The sequence below is a fragment of the Sinocyclocheilus grahami genome, unplaced genomic scaffold (genome assembly GCF_001515645.1).
Source record: "Sinocyclocheilus grahami isolate Dianchi unplaced genomic scaffold, SAMN03320097.WGS_v1.1 scaffold464.1, whole genome shotgun sequence".
NCBI lineage: Eukaryota > Metazoa > Chordata > Actinopteri > Cypriniformes > Cyprinidae > Sinocyclocheilus > Sinocyclocheilus grahami.
The window spans coordinates 380304-386682 of NW_015505643.1; positions in this window are offsets into that span (position 1 = coordinate 380304).

Below are 6379 nucleotides of genomic sequence, written 5' to 3' on the forward strand. Positions count from 1 at the left end.
CACACATATACATTTGATTGTTTTATTTATTTTTTATTCATCCTTTCAGAATGATCTGCTCTCTCTTGGAGACCATTTTCAGTTTTTCTGTGTTTTGTTCTTGATAAAAAATCTAGCTTTTTTCACTGATGTTTCTGTACATGCATGTTGACAGGAGTCCTTGCCGCTGTATGGCTGAAGTCTGTATGTCGACGTCTTAATGGGATCTCAAGCCCTCTTGAGGCCTGTCTCTCTCTCTCTCTCTTTTAATGAGATTTTACAGCCAGCCTGTGTCCCCCTGTCATGCTGCAATAGGGGTCTGACGGGGAACAAAGGAGTCCTCATGGCTGTGAGCATGGGGCACACATCTCCCACTTCTCTCTTTCCCTCGGTTTCCTCTCTCTCTCTGTGTCTCTTTTCCTCCCTCTTTCCCCCCTCACTCTGTTGGTTCCCATCTGGTGAAGGGGTATTGTGAGAGCTGAGTAAATAAAGCTCAGTCTGGCAGCATTGACACACACGCACACACACACACACTCATACCCACCACCACGCACAAAGAATGACTCCTCTAATTGATTTCTAATTCTCTCACTGTCATTCATTTTTGCAATTCTGTCTTTTAAGCAAGAAAAAGTTCTCTTGTTATGACTGCAACTAAAAAATATCTGAATATTTGCTCTAGTATGGAAACAAGTAAAACATTTGTGACTCTGGACCACAAAACTAGTCTTAAGTCGCTGGGGTATATTTGTAGCAATAGCCAAAATACATTGTATGGGTCAAAATTATTGATTTTTTTATTTTATGCCAAAAATCATTAGGATATTAAGTAAAGATCATGTTCCATGAAGATATTCTGTAAATTTCCTACTGCAAATATATTAAAACTTCATTTTTGATTAGTAATATGCATGGCTAAGAACTTCATTTGGACAACTTTAAAGGCGATTTTCTCAATATTTATGTTTTTTGCACCCTCAGATTCCAGATTTTCAAATAGTTGTATCTAAATATTGTCCTATCCTAACAAACCATACATCAATGGAAAGCTTATTTATTCAGCTTTCAGATGATGTATAAATCTCAATTTCGATAAATTTACCCTTATGACTGGTTTTGTGGTCCAGGGTCACATTTGTTTTGCATCTGCAGTTTTATGGTGCTTTCAAACATTAAGAACTTTACAACCGTTTGAAAACATGCTTGAGGTGTACAGTGTTGCATGAAAGATTACAGATTTGCACAACATAATGCCCATTTCCTATGTACTGTCTCCACTAGATGTGTCTTGCCCCTCTGTGGGACACACGTCTCATTGTGGACTGGTAGCCAGCTCTGCTTAAAGGTCAGGTTTCTCCCCTGAGTCCCTCAGTCACTCTCTCCTCTGTGTCACTCAGTCTGACATTCAGATGATGGTGAGGAGCACCACTGCATATTATGTATAAATGCAAAATGTACCACATCAATTAACAGCCCATATTAGAGTTAGGGTTAAAAGTCTGTTTGTTTATTTTAGTATTTGGCTAATATTTAATTGTGCATGCCCATTTCATAAATTCATATTTCATATGTTTATATATTTAGATTACTGTAAATTTGCGTTTTAATCATCTGGAACTCACTTAAAATCAATCTAATAATCACTTAAATTAATATTTAAAAAGTCTAATAATTTAATAACATTGACAAATGCCTTTAATGAATTAATATTATTTTTTAAACTCTGGATTCTAATATTTTGATGCTTAAATTAACGTGTAGCATTTAAAACAATTGATTTTAATAATAAAATAATATGATTAATAAAATATCAATAATGACTGCTTATCAACTATCAGCCATAATGGAAAATATTTATTGTTTCATCATTATTGGCCAGAGTATATATATATTAATATCCCTAATTTATGTACTGTGCAGACTGCAGTGAATAGAAACAGGATCATTCATAATCTTAGGTTATGCTTTTACTGTTGAAGTACTTCTACTGTTGAAGATGAATTTAAATGCATAAAAATTGATGAAGAAAAATAGTGGATTAAAATGAAAAAAAAAATCTGTAACAGAAATGAAGAGATGTATCTGTTAAATTCTGTCACAGCAGAATATATACATTCCTTCAGCAGCTGTAATGGCTTGCCCTTCCTGTATCACAAGCAAGATTTTTCCCCACCCACACGATTTCCTCTTCCAGCACCTGAAACAAGACGTGAATTTTGATTACAGGAAGTGAGTATGAGACGTTGAGACAGTTTCACTTGTCTTTAGGGATTGAAGTAGTGATAAACATCACATATCACTCGCCACTTAAACTTAAACAACAGCTACATAAAATTCCTTTCCAATCGCTTATATGCTCCGCTGTTGGAATAGACAAGAATTTAATGACAATGTGGAATAATTGATGAGGATACTGAGAGCTGGGCCAGTGGGGGAAGGGTCTTATTCGGTTTTAATATGAGAGCTCATTCATTCACTGTTTTTCCCTCTCACACATGAGATGGATTACATAGACATCCACCCTCACCTCTCCCTCCTTCTCCCAACGGAGAACGAAACACTGGATACGTCAACCAGTCGCCTGCCCCTGTCCATGAGGGGATCAGGAGATATTTATGGGTTGATGCGAGCCTTCAGGGCCCTCATGCAGGCCCCTGTCATCAAAGAGTGATTTCAGTCTCACTACACCACCCCTCCACGCCCCAAGAGACCACTGCAACACCTGCCCCAAACGCCTCCATGCACAAGTGCCTCCACCCACCAACAAAAACACATACATGAGCAAAAAACACACAGGCTTACAATGATGCTTCGAAATAATTATTTAAAAGTCCTAATAGAAAGATTGCTATTATGCCAGTACAGTCTGTGTGCTCTCTTATCTTTCTTCTCAGTGTGACATTAGACGGGTATAACTGAGAAGCTTGAATGAGCACCAAGTGAGGAGGGTGTGGACTGCAATCTGTGCTGGACATCCATGACGGTTACGGCTGACAGAACCAGAGTAAACACACGTAATAGGGTCACAAGTGACAGGCTCATTGTGGTTGTCTAATTAGCAAAAGCAATAGCTCAACATGGAAGCCGCTAACCAAGTTGTCAAGAAGAAGTCTAAATTTTAAAATGATTTCATTATTCTAGAAGTTAATGGTTATTATTATTTAAAACGTTGCTATTACTATTAAGTTATTTATCTAACTATTAAAACTGCTGTTACTCTTCCTTTGTGGTTCTATTTGTGGTATTCTTGGTTATCATGGTGGTGTGTTTTAAATCAGCATTTCTGTAAAAATAGTAACCTGCACATCTTTGTGGTATTTAGGCAAAACCTTGCTTAGAGCAATTACACGTCCACACTCAATTGACAAGCTTTCAATTACGTTCACCCGAGTGTGAACATGTTTCTTCAGTCAATCTGATATTGTAAATCAGCCGCTGAAAGAAAGGTTATCCAATTAGTAACTGACTTACACATTGTAACAGAGAGAAAGGCCAAAGCTGGACATCGTCCAGACTGTGACCGTTCCCTCCGGCGGGACAGGAGCTTGACTTTGACTGCCCTACTGAATCCACAGGGCCACTCGGCTGTGTTCCAAGTTGTGGAGGATGTTTGTGTCATCTGACCATTAGAGATAGATAGATAGATAGATGTCCTACACCAAGGCAAAAATACTGCCAAGGTCACAACCTCTAAAGCTAGTGAAGCCAGTGTCTGCCAGTCTCTGGCAGGTGAGTGTCTCATTTGCACCTCTCTTACTGTGTGTTCTGCAGGGATGCGGTGCTGTCTGAATCTGCAGCACTATTTTGTGTGAGGACTGTTTTTTGTCTGTCTATTTGAAAGAACAGGCACAGACACAAACAACAGGCCTAACCCTATTTTAGACAATATTTGTCAGACATAAAGATCAAATGTTTGAAGAGACGGTAACACTTTACAATAAGGTTCATTGGTTAACTACTTTAGTTAACATGAACTAAGCATGAACAATACTTCTACAGCATTTATTAATCTTTAGTTAATGTTAACTTCAACATTTACTAATGCATCAAAAGTTGTGTTTGTTAACATTAGTTAATGCACTGTGAAACAATGAACAACTGTATTTTCATTAACAAAGATGAAAAAATACTGTAATAATTGTATTGTTCATTGTTTGTTCATGTTAGTTAATTCATTAATAGTTAAAAACATTAATGTTTTTATTTGTTTGTTAACGATAAACAAGATAGATAGATAGATAGATAGATAGATAGATAGATAGATGTCCTACACCAAGGCAAAAATACTGCCAAGGTCACAACCTCTAAAGCTAGTGAAGCCAGTGTCTGCCAGTTTCTGGCAGGTGAGTGTCTCATTTGCACCTCTCTTACTGTGTGTTCTGCAGGGATGCGGTGCTGTCTGAATCTGCAGCACTATTTTGTGTGAGGACTGTTTTTTGTCTGTCTATTTGAAAGAACAGGCACAGACACAAACAACAGGCCTAACCCTATTTTAGACAATATTTGTCAGACATAAAGATCAAATGTTTGAAGAGACGGTAACACTTTACAATAAGGTTCATTGGTTAACTACTTTAGTTAACATGAACTAAGCATGAACAATACTTCTACAGCATTTATTAATCTTTAGTTAATGTTAACTTCAACATTTACTAATGCATCAAAAGTTGTGTTTGTTAACATTAGTTAATGCACTGTGAAACAATGAACAACTGTATTTTCATTAACAAAGATGAAAAAATACTGTAATAATTGTATTGTTCATTGTTTGTTCATGTTAGTTAATTCATTAATAGTTAAAAACATTAATGTTTTTATTTGTTTGTTAACGATAAACAACAGCAGGAGGGCAGGTTTGTATTTAGGAGGGTAGTAGGTTCCCTGCACGAGAGACGAGTCTGAACACATCCTCTAAAGAGCTTCTAAGTGCAGCCCCTCTTTCCTGCCTCCATTAGGACGTTTGTGCGGTCAATAGGTTTTGCTGATCTCCAGGGACCCTTATATTGATTTTACTAGAGCAAGGACCGGGCACAGAGATGCTATATGGGTGATGCATAACCAATGCCGGGGCTAAAAACTTAAGATATGATTTACAAACATGCAGCAGCCTGACAAAGTCCTTTGTGTGCTTGAAGACTAATCAGAAACCAACATTGATTACAATACTGGCAGCAAATTTGACACAATTTTAAGCAGGGTGTCTTTGGCCTGCAAAGCTTAATGGAATCACAGTAAAAAAACACAGACAAATAAATGTTGTTATAATTTTTTATAAAAAAGGCTATATAGAGCATTTCAATTTCACATCAACATACCTCTCCATTTACAGTAACACAGCATAGGAAGCCATATATTCACACTTCACTCTTAAGCAGAAAACAAGAATAAGGTACCTCAACATCATCAGGCAAATTACTGCATACCTTTACACACGATCCTTGTGTCACTGAATATTGCAACAGTAGTGGGAAAATGCAAGGAGGAAAGAGTGAGACAAGGGAGCGCTTCTCTAGCCACAGACAAAACACAGACCAGAAACAAAGGGGAAGGACAAAAAGAGAGGATTAACGTAAAGGATACCCGACAATAACATACTCTCAAAAAGCAACCACTGGCAACCATACAGGACGACTACAGAGGTGCGGCCGCCTGCGGAGCTGATGACCCCAGTAAGAGTTTCACACAGGAACCAGCTGCAGGCGGCACTTAAGGATCATTCTCTTCTGGTGAGTGGGTCCAGCGCATAAACTCTTCACAGTAAAGAGAGCTGCACTGGACTCTTGCTAAATCTAAATATATATTTTTTTCTATTTTAACAGTAAGTAGTTGTTTAATCTTTTCTCTTTTTTTTTAAATTGTCATCACAAAAACACTTAAACCAAAATGATTACAGTTAAATGTGCTAATGTGTTACATATTTTTGAATGAGTGACTGCTAAGTAACTGTTACCTTATATTTATTGCTTTGTACATTGAATATGGTTATTATCTGCTGCTAGGACTATACAAGCCCTTTTCACAGGTTCTTCCTTCTTTACTTAATGGAAACTTTTCCCTCCATCCCAGCTAAAATCCCACACAACAGGTTACCTTTGGTTAATTGTGCAAATAAAACGACACATATGTAACAGGTTAGTAAAGTAAAACAATATAGTAAAAAAAAAAAACATTTGTAAAGACAAAAACAGTTTTGACCCATGCATAACTAACATTCACAGATGTCAAAATGGCATGGAGTTAAAACAATGGCATGGAAATTAGAGAGTCCGTAGCCTTGACACACTGTGCTTTTGCTTTTTGTAGCTCTTGCAATTCCAATTATCTAAAATCGAACCCCTTCCCAAATTTCATCTATTACACCAAACACCAAATTGAACAGCACCATCCAAAAAAAATATAT